General features: G+C 34.9%; 1 long non-coding RNA gene across 1 annotated transcript in view; it reads left to right on the forward strand.

Moving 5' to 3' along the window:
- The window catches only part of LOC116659853, a 103,595-nt gene that overhangs the window by 39,791 nt on the left and 48,951 nt on the right, over positions 1-14,853 (forward strand). Inside the window, exon 3 of the long non-coding RNA XR_004315209.1 lies at positions 14,228-14,307. This is a non-coding gene — a long non-coding RNA (uncharacterized LOC116659853). The remainder of the gene's footprint in view (positions 1-14,227; positions 14,308-14,853) is intronic.

Raw genomic sequence — 14,853 nt, forward strand, 5'->3', positions numbered from 1 at the left:
ACCTCAGTCAGGTGGGCATACTCCCTACCTTCTCCCACTCCAGCCCACCTCAAAGCCTTTTCTCTTTTCATTGCACTTCACATGAGTGTCCTGTCTTATTCTCTCCCTTGCTTATCTAATTCTACCCATCACTTAAAGTCCCAGTTTTATCTTCACTGAGAAGTCCTCCTCTCTATGATCAGGGCACAATAATCTCCCAATATAGAATTTATTGTCTGTGCTGCTTAAAACATACAGCTTCTTAAAACATGAAGTGAATGAAATGATCTTCCAAACTAACAATTTTTGATGGCTTTCCATTGCATTTAAACCAAAATTCAATCTCTATGTCATTGGCATCAGGGCTAGATATAATCAGGCCCCTGTCCACCTCCTCTTTGTCAAGTCCTGATTGATTGGTCTTTCACTGAGAAGTGAAATGAGGATTAAAAACCCCAAGAAAAAAAAGTCAACAAAAATATTTTTACCAAAAGTCCTTTTATTCTTTTTATCCAGTAATGAGACTTTGCCCATACAGGTCCTCAGACCTCAGCTGGTAAGATTTCTTTCTTTATTTTAGACGGTTGCAATTGCTCTTCTGATCTAAAGAGGGGAAAATAAAATAAGATTCATCTATGGTTAACGTCTGTGGGGTAACTTATTCCAAAGGTGAGGTGGAATACAACCTTACTCATTCTTTTATAACCCAATGAATGACAGCCTTGGTGTACAATTACAATGATTCTTATTGGCAACACTAAGAGGTAGGTCTTCAGCATTTTCTAACTTAATAAAAATAAAAATCAGCATGGATATATACTTTTTTTAAGAGAAAGAATGGAATATAAGAACTTTATAAAACAACACATAATTAATTTTTCTTCTTTTATTCTAACTTTCATAAACTATCTCTTAGAATGCAATGGTTGGATCTTGTACTAGCTTGGTTTTAGAACAAAGGTCAGTTTTCTAATCTCATCACTCCCAAGTTAAGACGGAAATGAATATGGCAAATACTCAAAAGTCTCCATCTGCAAGCAGAATATACCAAGGATCTTTTTCCTTATCTCATGTCTCTGACCCCATACTGTACTTATCACACTGGCTTCCTTCCTTTTGCTCAGTTAAGGCCAATCTATTTCCTACCTCAGGTCTTTACATGTCTGCCCAGAACATATTTCCTTTCATCTCTTTTCATGGCTGTTTCTTCTCTCCTTTAGATGTGTCACCTTCTCAAGTAGACCTTCACTGACTACCCTATCAAAAAGAGGTTTCTTCTTTAACTTCTGTTTTAGCAACCTGATAGGTTTTTTACAGAATTTTTCACAACTTTTATAAATTTCTTTTATTCATTTATTCATCTATTTACTTCTTAACAATTTATTTCCTACTGGACTATAGGGTCCATGAAGGCTGATGGTGTTCATTTTACTAACTATTGACTACCCAGTGCCTAGTGCAGTGGTTAAAAATTAACAAATTAACAAATATTTGCTAAATGAACATTTCCTAATTTCAATTATAATTGCAGTAGTTATTTTTATGTGCTTATGTCTTGATTCTTCAGTTAGAAAGAGTATCTTTAAAGAGACAGAATCTTAAACCTCTTGATCAGAAATTATAAATACCTGTTGAATTATATGGTTTATTTATTTGTTTGTTTGTTTGTTTGTGAGAGTTATAGTCCTTAACACTCCCTCTTTTTTTATTGAGGTATAGTCAGTTATGTTGTGTTAATTTCTGGTGTACATAATGTCCCAGTCATGCATATATGTGTGTGTGTGTGTATTATATGTATATATATATATATATACACGTATTTTCATTTTCATATTCTTTTTCATTAAAGGCTATTAGAAGATATTGCATATAGTTCCTGTGCTATAAAGAAGAAATTTGTTTTTTATCTATTTTTATATATAGTGGTTAACATTTGCAAATCTCAAACTTCCAGATTTATCCCTTCCCACCTCCTTTCTCCTGGTAACCATAAGATTGTTTACTATGTCTGCAAATCTGTTTCTGTTTGGTAGATAAGTTCATTTGTCTCTTCTTTTTTAGATTCCACATATGAATAATATCATATAGTATTTTTCTTTCTCTTTCTGGCTTTCTTCACTTAGAATGACAATCTGCAGATTCATCCATGTTGCTGCAAATGGCATTATTTTATTATTTTTATGGCTGAGTAGTATTCCATTGTATAAATACACCATATACCACAGCTTCTTTATCCAGTCATCTGTCGGTGGACATTTAGGTTCTTCCATGTCTTGGCCATTGTATATAGTGCTGCTATGAACATTGGAGTGCATGTATCTTTTCAAATTAAAGTTCGCTCTGGGTATATATCTAGAAGTGGAATTGCTGGATCATATGGCAGGTCTATTTTTAGTTTTCTGAGGCATCTCCATACTGTTTTCCATAATGGCTGCCAAACTACATTCCCACCAGCAGTGTAGGAGGGTTCCCTTTTTTCCACAGTCTCTCCAGCATTTATCATTTGTGGACTTTTGAATGATGGCCATTCTGACTGATGTGAGATGATACCTCACTGTAGTTTTGATTTGCATTTCTCTGATAATTAGCAAAATTGAGCATTTTTTCATGTGCCTGTTGTCCATTTGTATGTCTTCATTGGAGAATTGCTTGTTTAGGTCTTCTGCCCATTTTTGTATTGGGTTGTTTGTTTTTTAAAATTGTGTGAGCTGTTTATATACTCTGGAAATTAAAGCTTTGTCAGTTACATCATTTGCAAGTATTTTCTCCCATTCCATAGGTTGTTGTTTTGTTTTACTTATGGTTTCCTTTGCTATGCAAAAGCTTTTAAGTTTAATTAGGTCTCATTTGTTAATTTTTGCTTTTATTTCTATTGCCTGGGCAGAGTGCCCTAGAAGAACATTGCTGAGATTTATGTCAGAGAATGTCCTGCTTATGTTTTCTTCTAGGAGATTTATCATGTCTTGTCTTACATTTAAGTCTTTAAGCCATTTTGAGTTTATTTTTGCTTAACACTCTTTTAAACTGGTATTTAATTACAGTGTTGGATAATATCTTCTGGAAGCTCCTTGAATATTAAATTTAACTGGCAGGGGAAGAGCTTGGAAGTCATATAATTTGGGGAGTACCTTTTGAAAAGTAATGGATGTAAATTAAGTGCTGGTCCTTATGAAGAACTTGTGTAAGTGAAGTGCACCTAAAACTTAAGCTTCGTTTAGTTCCACAGTAAATCTGCCTTTGTTAACAGGACTAAAATCTTGATTGCAACATGTTTCTTCTTGCACTTATGGCCAGTGTTTGCAAGACAAATATTTGAGCCACACTCATCTCAAAGATCAGTCTATCTGAACTTTGATGCAGCCCCACACTTTCTACCCACTCCCATTGCTCCTGTTAACTGCATTCAACTAAATGCCAACTGGTAACAGTATGAGAAGCCACATTTACAGCAACAGATGTCAATACACTGATTCCAATCCAATAATGCTAGTAGTTATGTTGGCATTGCTCTAGCTTCACATTAGCCTGAAAAATCTCATTCTTCTCTTTCTCAAATTTTGTCCAAAGTCCCAAGTTTTCTATTTTTTCCCCTTTGACTGTTACCCTCCATCAGGATTTGGCATCTATCTTATTGACAACAATAACTTTTTTTGTTGTTTATTTTTTCTCATAGGACTTGAATTTCTGAAGAAGAAGGGTAAGATAAATGCATAGCAACCACGACACTGTCCATGTGACTCATTTCCTAGGTACTCTATTTCCATTCTTGGAGGCAGTTTCAGTTTTACTGGTTATGCAATAAAGTTAAGGAAAAAAACAGAAATATACTAAATATGTCACTAAGAATTAGAGTTTCTCAAATAAAATTTCCTTGCAGCAACAGAAGGGCAGCCCTCTGCCCTGCTGCCCATATTTTAGGCTAGTGAATTATTGGCTTTCATAGTGAGCTGGAGTTCAGTAGGTCTGGACAGGATCTGCCAGCTGTGAGGCAATGTTTAGGTTGAAAGATCTATCTCAGAGATCAGGAATGCTGAAACATGGATAAAGAAAATAAATGTCTTGAGGGACATTTACTTATGGAGAGCATATTTATCCCATAGGAATACCTTGCTAGCCTAGAGAAATCCAAAGATTAGACATCTGAGGCAGCAGTTGAAGCAGAGAGTAATGGAAGTGATGAAAATGAAAGAGAGAAGGAAGGGGCATGACTGTGGTGCTGAAGAGATTGTGGTACTTTGGTTTTTGAAAAGAGTCCTCAGGTAAGAAACCACATAGTGGGCTCTGTTAATCTATTCAGTATTTAATCAGTACCTGCTACATGGCAGGTGCCTATCTATGCTCAACAATAGGAATGTAGCAATGACTAGGACAGGAACATACACTGTAAAAGGAAAGAAACAAACTTAAAAAGTGTGCTATATTAGGGGGTTATACAATAAAGCGATCAGACAAAGGAATAAGTAACTTTTTATTGGGCACCAAGGAAGATATCACAGAAGAAAAGCTCCTGAGGTGTAAATGGCAGACACTGTTGACTGCTGACTTGGTTGAGTTCTGACAAAAGCAGACCCCAAGACAATGATTTGGGTGTGATACCAGGAAGCACTGTGAGGAAGTGAGACACTAAAGAGAGTAAAGTCAATGGGGTACATGAATGAGTGGATTACCACTGTGGGAAAGTGGGGCTCCAGTCTACTGATAACCCTCTTGGGAGATCATGTGGAATATGCTCCATAATTATGGGGAAGCTTGGGTATTAACCCATCACCTTCTGTCTTCAGTAGTTCAGGATTCCTCTCGGCAGAGTAAGCTTCCATGGGGAAGAAAACACTTTCAAGCAGAGTGAAACAACTGTGTGAGGAAACTGTGGGAGTCCTTCCGAGTAGGCTTTTTCCTTCAGAGCAGGTGTGGTTGGGACACATACCTGTATCTGCTAGAACTGTCTATTCAAAAGCTAGTCTTGTTTCTATTCCTTGTAAATAGAATTCTGAAAAAGAATTCTGTTTGAAAGCCTGACAACCAATGGGCTCCTCTGCAGCACCAGAGAGTGAATGTAAATTAGTGTAAGCCAGTAATGATTGTTTCATTTCTCTTGTCAGTGATCTTTTTAAGCATGAAGCAGTGGCCAATAGATGTAATGAGAAAAACTTAATTATCTACCCCCAAAAATAAAATAAGTTAAATTAAAAAAAAATTTTTTTAAAGATGCATTGGGGTGTTTTCTGGGAGCCTTCTGGGAAATTTTTTCAACTTTAACCTTGACAGAAGCAGGGATTCATCTCTTTACTGCTGGTTGATGTGGATTTGTGAGATTGTGATATTAGAGCCATCTTGCAGCCATGATTTAAAAAGCCTGAAAAGATCTAACATATAAAGGTTGGCAGAGGGGAAAGAAGGAAAAATCCCAGGTCCTTGACAATTTCTTTGAGCTTCTGAATTTATAACTTTGGAACCACCTGCTTCCTGGACTTCTTAAAAACTGAAATAATAAGGCTGAGTTTCCTGCCCAGATGAAGGGCACATGGCAGAGGAAGGAGTTGAGGCTGACTTGCTGAACTGGTTGGATGTGGATGGTTGATGATAGCTCCGTAACTGTTTATTGCCTGTTCTCTTGACAGCCTTAATTAATGGCTTCTACATGAGCAGACATAATAGAAACATTTGCCTGACTTCAAATATTGATTGTTTCCTGAAACTGCCACCTCCCTATTTCTAGAATTGTAGCATAGGACAGAATGGCTCCCTGGATCACAATGGACTTAATCATATCTTTTGGACATGCCTTCAGACCTCCCTGTTGAGTTAGTTTCTCCAGTTCCAGCCTCCAGCCCAATCCTAACACCTTCTTTTAGCTTACATAGTTGAGATCACAGCATAATTTGCCCCAACCCTTGCACTGTAGAGATAAGTATGTGTTTGGTGTAGGATATGAAGTCTCCAGGGAGGGAGTAAATATCACTGTGTTTTAAAGGACTAGACCTTCTGGGGACTGAAGGTAGAATGTACAAGTTTTAGGTTGCAAAGGGCTAGAATTCTAAACCTACTATCTTTTTGAGGCCTACTATTTTCTAGCAATGAAATAAACTTGAATATTTGTGGGAGAAGGCCTAAAAAGGGTAGGGGAGTTACTTGGGGGAAGACACTGAGAAAGAAGAGGGCAACAAGACTTGAAACAGGGGTCCTGAGAGTCATATACCAGGACCCCATATCCCACAATTGTCCACAGTCAAGAAAGGACCTGTACTTATGGGACAGGGCTAGAACTACCATGAGGGGCATAGTTCTACCTCCAAGAAGCTGTGTTACCCCAGAGAACCTAGGTTAGACTAGAACCTGAGGGCCAACTCACCTGGAAAGACTGCCGATTCAGTAGAAACACGTTTGCTTAGCTTCCTAAATTTGGGAAAGGTCTATAAAAGTTTATACTTTATTCTTATTCTTGATAATTTTCCAATATCTGATAATTTTCTTCTTTGTAGTAAAGGCATAGCCAGAAAATGCAGAGCTTAAATGTAGGGTAATTATGAGGTAGAAGGAGGAAGAACTACTTACCATTTATTCTTTCAAAAGGTGTTTATTAACACCAACTATGCATATTAGACTATGTATAACATTAGTCTGAGTGCTGGGGATACCAGCATGAACAACACAGAGAAGCACCCTGCCTTCACAGAACTTACACACTAGTAGCAGAAACAGACAATAAATAGGAAAGCAAATAAAATAATTTTAGAAAGTGAAACCTGCTAAAATAGAAAATAAAAAGGATCAGTTTTAAAGAGAAAGTGTGGTAGGAGGGCAGGATAGAATGGTCAGGGATGGTTCTCAACGGAGGTAAAATCTTCAGCCTTGGTAAGACTCAGGGTAAAAACTGAGACTGGAGATTATGCATTAGAAGCAGTTCAAATTTTATTGTAGAGTACAGCAGAATGTCATTGAAGAGTTTTAGACAGATTGTGATCTTATTTACATTTTTTGAAATATTAGGCGACAAAAGTTAAGATGCTGTTATAGTACTCTGAGTATCAAATGTCTCTTAAGGTAATTAATTAGTTAAACCAAAATAATTGAGAGCTGTTGGAAAATACCAGAAAAGTTTATTCCTTCACTTTAAGTTAAGCCTTAGTGCAAGTAAAATTTCAAAATTGCACGTATGGTAAAAAGGTAAGAATACCTGCTAGTACTAATTCAATTCAGTAGAAAAGATCCAAAGGTTTAAAGGTAGAAAAAGAAGAAATAAAAGTCTTATTATACAGAGATGATTTGATTATCTTAATAGAAAATCCAAGGACTCTATAAACAAACTATATGACTGATAATGAAAAATCATGAAGGTTGCTAGGTTTAAGATCAAGTCAAAAAAATTGGTTGGGAATCCAATTGTCTACAAAAAAAAAAGAGTAGAAATAAGTTATAATACTTTTTAAAATAGGTTAATTTTATAAGGAATCTAGGAATTAAATTTTTTAAGAGAAGCAAAATTTTATGGAGAAGATTGTAAAACTGTGTTGACAATTTCCTACACAAATGGAGAATATGCCATGTTTGTGAATAAGACCCTCTTACGTAAACATTTCCATTCTTTTCAAATAGATCTTGAATATTCATTGCAATTCTGATCAAGATCTGAACAAGGTTTTTTTTGTTTTGTTTTGGTTTTTTGTTTTAGAAAATTTAAAAGGTAATTTATGTAGAAGAGGAAAACTGAAAAATAGTCAAGATAATTTTAAAGGAGAAAAGGGTAGGAAGAAGGAAAGGAGAGACTTTCCCTACAAAATATTAAAACATTTTAAACATACAGTAATTATGATGATGTGATATGATAGAAACAGACAAATAGACAATGGAACAGAACTGATAGCTCCAAAACTCTATATATTCATCAGTGGCATTATAAACTTGGAGAAAGCATAGACTATTCAGTAAATTGTGCCAGGACAAATGGATATTCCTAAGGAAAAATAAAATAAAATTAGGCTCTTAATCACAAAGATAAATTACAAGTTGATTAAAGACCTAAATATAAAAAGCAAAACTTTCAGAAGAAAATGCATAAGGGTATTTTGACTCAGGCTTAGATAATGATTTCTTATGCAAGACTCAAAAAGCACAAATCTAGAAAATGAATTTACAATTTTTACATTAAAAATGGAAATTTGCCATACACTAAAAGGCACCAAAAGTGAAAGATGAGTTAAAGCCTGTAGTAAGATACTTCCAATGCATATAATCAACAGAAGATTTGGTATTCAGAATGTATGAAGAATTCCTCCAAGTCAATGAGCAAAATAAAAAATAATAAAAAATGAGCAGAGAAAACCAAGTAAATTTCAGGTAGCTTGAAAGGCCAATTAATTTATGAAAAGTTCAATCTCACCAGGAATCAAGAAAATGCTAATTAAAATAATAACAAAATACCATTTCCATTAAATTGGCAAAAAATGGAAATATGACAAGTGGTGTGGAAGAAGAGTATTAGGAACTCTCATACACTACTGATAGGAGGGTAAATTATATAAAATAATATTGAGGAAAAATTTGACAATATCCTAGAAAACTGAAGATATGTACACTTCAAGGCTTAGCAATTCCTTGTCATCTGTATCATAAAGAAACTTTTGTACACGTACACAAGAAAGTGTGCACAGGAATGTTCATGGCAAGATTGTCTGAAATAGTGAAAAATTGAAAGTGACATAAATTCTAGCAGTAGAAAAATGGATAAATAAACTGAGGTATACAGTCAGCCCTTTGTATCCACAGGTAATGCAGCAGATTGAATATATTTGGAAAAAATCTTTCAGAAAGTTCCAAAATGCAAAATTTGAATTTGTGGTGTGCTAGCAATTATTTGCTTAGCGTTTACATTGTATTTATAACGATTTACATAGCATTTACATTATATTAGTTATTATAAGTAATCTAGACATGATTTAAAGTATATGGGAGGATGTAGGCAAGTTACATGCGAATACTAGGCCATTTTATTTAAGGGACTTGAGCGTCCTCGAATTGTGGTGTCCTTGGACATCCTGGAGCCAAACCCTCAAGGATGCTGAGAAACAACTGTAGTCACAAAATAGGTCATTCAGAAAATAAATCTAAATAGATTATAGATCTGTTTAAATGAGTTAACTAGGGCTACATAGTTCATACTGGTTAAGCCTCAACAATGTAATTTGAGTGAATAAGGCAAGGTACAGAAGTTTACATATATATGTGTGTGTGTGTATATATATATATATATAAAACTTTAAAACATCACAAAAGAATACAATTAATATAAATATTATTTAAAAAACTATGAAGCAAAAATTAGAGAATCCATGAGAGTGATAAAGACCAAAGTCAGAATAACAGTTATCTATATAGTTGGAGAAAGAGTACTGAAACTTGGAAGGATAAACAGGAAGCTTGAGCTTATATGTAATGTTTTACTTCAAAAAAAAAAAAAAAAGCAAAAATAGGAAAATGTCTCTTAAACAAGCTAAGAGGTACTTATGTTATGTGTAATATTATTCCTTATTGTCCTTTATGTTTGTAATCTGTGTTTTAAAATCATGTTCCTTTTATAGTGGTTGCTAATTCTATTGCCTAGTAGTGCTAGTCAGGGAATGTGAATGCAAGAGGCCTTTCAGGGGGCACTTTGGCGCTTGAGATCCCTTTCCTCTCCATCCCTAGTTACCTGTTGCCAAGTGGGAACTCAGACCTTGTATTGCCATCTGATTTTCCTAGAGAAGTCAATAATCTGAATTTTTTAAAAATGTGAAATGTTCTGATTTTTTACAGTTGGCAACTAATTCAAATTAACTAAACAAAGTAAAATAAAACACTATGAAGGTCCAAACCAAGAAAAAGAATGCCCGTGCATTGTATTCAGCTCGCAGGTTACTAGTCTGCCACCACCTCTGCTGTGGAATCTGTCATAATCTATTTGTGTGGCAAATGTAGGCGAAATATTGTAAAGTCTTTTATTGTGAAAGGTGTTATTCAAGTGGAGAAGGTGAAAAATGTTCCAGGGCTCTGCAGAAAAAGTGTACTGACCAGACTCCCTGGAGCCCTGCAGAGAAGAGCTTTGGCTGTGCTAAGGATGATTCTTAGCTTCTTGTATACTTTACAGTCTGCAAATCCTTCACTGTGAGGACCTCAGAAGAGAAGCCAGACTTTTCCATTGATTCCAAGGCTGTGTCAGCAAATGCCAGACCCAGCAGGCCCTTTCTATTGTATGTTAAGGCTCCAAACAGCTGAAAATAGTTTGTGCCAAGATCTCTACAAGTGTGACAAACACACGATCTTTTACATACCCCAGGAGACCAATTAAAGCTAGGAGACCACAGATCACAGTCTCTGAATACAGTCACCACACCTCTCAGGGCTGATGGCCACGATGTTTGTTTGTTTGTTTCTTTCTTTCTTTCACTATTATTTCCTCATCAGAAATGAAGCCTTAAATTGAAGGTTATTTATCCATGGGTTTTGGTTTAATTTTCAGTAGAGAGCTTTGAACTGAGTATCTTTTTAAAAAAGAAACCATGGCCTGGATTTCTAGTTCTTACATTTTCTTATCAACATGTTCTCATGTAAGTGAATTACACAGTTTCTTCTTATACATTACCCAGTCCATTGAAGAGTTAGGTCACTATATTCTTTGGACAGAAACTGTGGTTATTAAAACGTCCTCACAAGTGCTGTAAAGTCCTTATGTTATAGAAATAACTTGTGAAACCTTTTATGGGAATAAGTCATGCATCTTAATTTACAAGTTTTCAGACCAGAAATTCATTCCCTCTTAAAGGAATTTGATTCTGTTTCTGTATTGACAAATCCCTAATATTTTCCAATTCTTTATCACAATATTATTATGCCTTTGGATAGGATTCATATAGTAACATTGTAGTATAGTATTAGCTACATGGGGTTGGAACTGCCAGATGAGGATAAAATGAACTAATGATCATATGATGTTAGCATGAATATTTGTATCACTGACAGCTGCTATGATACCTTAGAAACAATTGGTGTAAAGGGACATTCACAACAAATTGGGAGTGCATTATACCAGAAGCAACAGTGGGTAAAAGAAAATGAAGAATACTGATGTAGAAATCCTGCTTAGTGGGAAATAAATACAAAACCTTAGGATGAGCCTAACAATTTTTACTCTGAAAAGAAATTTTTATTTTTGACTATATTCACAATGAAAAGTAATCAAATTCCTTGGAATTTTTTAAAGTAAAGAACTAAGTCTTCAAACTGACTAACTGTATTATTTCCAAATTAGCAGAGTTTCTCATTCTTTTGTTTTACATACAATTTTTACCTACATTTCCATCCATTTAACATTCACTGCTGAGTAATTCTCTTGGAGATCAGCTGTATGCAGAACTTAAAAAATGAGAGAGTTGGAAGATATCTTACATAATAAGGAAAAATTTTTTTCTCTCAAATATACACGTAATTCACACTAGACAGGGATTATTGGCCAATCTATTTTTAAAAACACAAACAAAACTAACAAAGAATTTGTCTATACCTATGTTGAAGGACTGTGGATAAACAAATAGAATATAGTTAGGAATGGAAACACTAACCTGGATCATTCAGGGAAAATGAGCAAACCATCAGTGAGGAAAAGGAATGTTAACACACACTAAAGTTTCTTATACAATTGTATAGACATGTTCTTTATTCTGTTGTTTAGAAGAAAAACAGATAATAAGCCCTAGCTTCCTTTTGCTATTTATTGAAATGACAAAGAACTAACAAACGTAATAATTCAGCTCTCTGTTGTTAGTCATGCTGTAACACAAAGGAGCCTGGGAAAGGAACACTCAGTCAGCCTCTCATTTGTCTTGTCAGTGCCTTTCCATTCTCCTGCCTTGCAAACAAAACTGTAATTTTGTTTGAGTAGCAATCCCCCAGCACCTGGCCCAGGGGATGATTTCTTATTAGTCTCCATCAGACATAGGAATCTCATTCTTTATTGGACTACAAGTGAGCACGCAACCCATTTCCGGAAAATAAGGCAGAATCTCCATGGGGGAAAAAGTCTCTTTTCTGCCTGTCCCCTCCTTCTTGCTTTGAATATTTTCATGCAATGCTGTAGCCATCATGTGACCACGGATAGGGACTGGAGGCACAGAAACCGAAAGAATTCCAGAGACATTGGCTAATACCCTGACATTGTTGAGCCTCAGAGGGTACTGCCAAATCTCCAGCTATCTTATTAAGTGAGAAAACAAAGTTCTGTGTGTTTAGACCCCTCTGACTTGGCCTAAAACTTACAACTAAAAACATTTTAACTGGTACATTCAGCATGAACAATTATGCTGAAAAAGAAAACCGGTAACAATAAGTAACAAATGTTGATTGAGTCACTATGTGCCAAGCCCTATATTTTTATCATTTGAGACCTCACAATAATTCTATGAGGTATACTATCATTGTCTTCATTTATCAATAAGGATAGTGAGATATAGAAAGGTTAGAGATATGACTGGTAAGTGGTAGAATTAGGTGCTTAACTACTGTATCCCAGCAGTCTTGTTTGATGGAATTACCACTATAACAATTTTATAAATCAACTTTAAAAAATTACTTGTATTTGAACTCGGGTAAATAAAATGATTATAGATGAAATTGTGAAAGAATATTCTCAGGTAATGAAATCTAATAGAAGTATAATGTGTTTGTAGTTGTTACTCACTCCAGTCTCTGTTTATTCTGCATTGTCGCTAATAGGCTGTGATTGTACAGGTTTTTGGCTCCACTGTTACATAATTTTTGGCATGATTTTTTGGCAGAATAGTGACTTGAATTCAATAGCATTAAATCTTAGTAAAGCACAGGTACAGAGAATCTTTCACACATCCAACATGTAGGCAAAAAAAATTGTTAATTTAATGTAAAATGATATCAGATCATCTAAAATACAATTTAATGGGAAGACTGACAAATAGGCAAAACTAAGATTACTACCACCAATGTCCAATTAATGAATTTTCATTTTGTTTATGACTAGAAGCCAAGAAGCAAGGAAAAGTTGGCTTTTTCAACACCAAGCATCTGAATAGCAACCATCACCAATGGAGGGGAAACTGCATACCTGGAAAGTAGAAATTTGGTACTAAAACTGATTCCCTATATGCTCCCAATGAGTCATTATAAGAAAACCAAAATTAAAGACATGATACAGAGCCACATATTGGGCACTCATTCATAGTCTCTTAAATGCATTAGCTAATATAGTTCTATCATGAACATAAAATGTATGAACTTTAGTTGTCTCTTCTCTTTAGGAGTTCATTTGCTAAGTTCAATTTCTCTTGGCTTTCCTCAGAGTATTTACTTTTAAAATGCATTAGATTCCTACAGAAACAGGCTCACAGACATAAAAAACAACCTTATGGTTACCAGGAGGTAGAGGGGATGGGAAGGGATAAACTGGGAGCTTGAAATTTGCAGATACTAACTACTATATATAAAATAAATAAAAAAACAAGTTTATACTGTACATCACAGAGAACTATAGTCAATATCTTGTAGTAACCTATAATGAAAAAGAATATGAAAATGAATATATATGTATATGTATGACTGAAACATTATGCTCTACACCAGAAATTGACACAACATTGTAAACTGACTATACTTAAATCGAAAAACAGAATGAAAAAAGTGCATTATATTCCTGCTTCATTCTTGTATTTAGACCCCTTACTTCCATCAACACTTTAATAATAATATGATATATTTCCAGACAAGCTTTTATTTCTTTTTGGCTTTAAGATATCCTTTTTATAGAACTGGGCTTATTAAGATAATTTGTTTTCTTTTATTAAAAGATCATATGGATAAAGACAGAAATAAGATGGAAGGGAATGTGTCTCCTTATAAAATACTGATAAAACAATCATGCTCAAGGGTAATGTTGACTGGAAAAAACCTCCAATGTAAGAGCTATGAGTTGAGTTTCATTCAGTGTCTTACTAAGAACTGTATCCTGGGAGAAAGCCTCTCTGATAGCACTGAGGAAATTTTCCAAAGAGGTATGATTTCAGCTAAAGAGTCTATACAATCCAACATACATCATGGTAGAAAGTTAGTCCTAGTCATGAGGAACAGATACTTCAGTTAATAATTTTAGTGCTTTTCTGAGTTTTGGAAGATGCAAGAATCTGGGTTCATAAAAATTTTTCCTGAAATATATCTAACAATCTAAGGGCCTGTTTTGTCTGTTTTCCCAAAGCTCAGAATGCCTCATCCTGTTCTTTGTCCTGAATTCAGCAACTGCCATGGCCAATGACTTAATCCGTGTAGAACCAGGTGGTAAGTGACATTCTTCCTTTTACAGTAACTTCTTTTAGAATGTACATTAATTTTTGGAAACAATTTAAAAACATCCTTGGTTATCAAAACTACATTCATTAATATCTTAAAATGGCAGCTTCAATAATACTAAGCATATAATCAATTTTTGAGGTGCTTTATTTGTTCAGAAAAGGTACAAGGCAAAATTGGAAGTAGTTCAGATTTGTCTTCTCTGCTTCCCTCTAAGGTTTGGATTTTTTTTTTTTTTTTTTTTTTGTAGTGTAATGGAAAGCCTATATTCACTGTGGTCCTTTGGGCAAGTTCTACAGCATGTCTGAGTCAACTTTTCTCATTAAAAATAAGAAAAGGGTTCTACAGACTCAGAGGTTTTTTTTGTTTTGTTTTGTATTGTTTTTTGATAATTGCCTAAGCTAATGCTGTGAAACAATTTTATAAATATTAAACATTCTAAATTTCTTTTTTATCCATCTCCCCCTGAGTCATCAAAACTTACACATCATGTGTCATTGTTTAGGGAACCGATGTGACTAGCTATCATCTGTT

This window comes from Camelus ferus, chromosome 25, assembly GCF_009834535.1.
Source record: "Camelus ferus isolate YT-003-E chromosome 25, BCGSAC_Cfer_1.0, whole genome shotgun sequence".
Classification (NCBI taxonomy): domain Eukaryota; kingdom Metazoa; phylum Chordata; class Mammalia; order Artiodactyla; family Camelidae; genus Camelus; species Camelus ferus.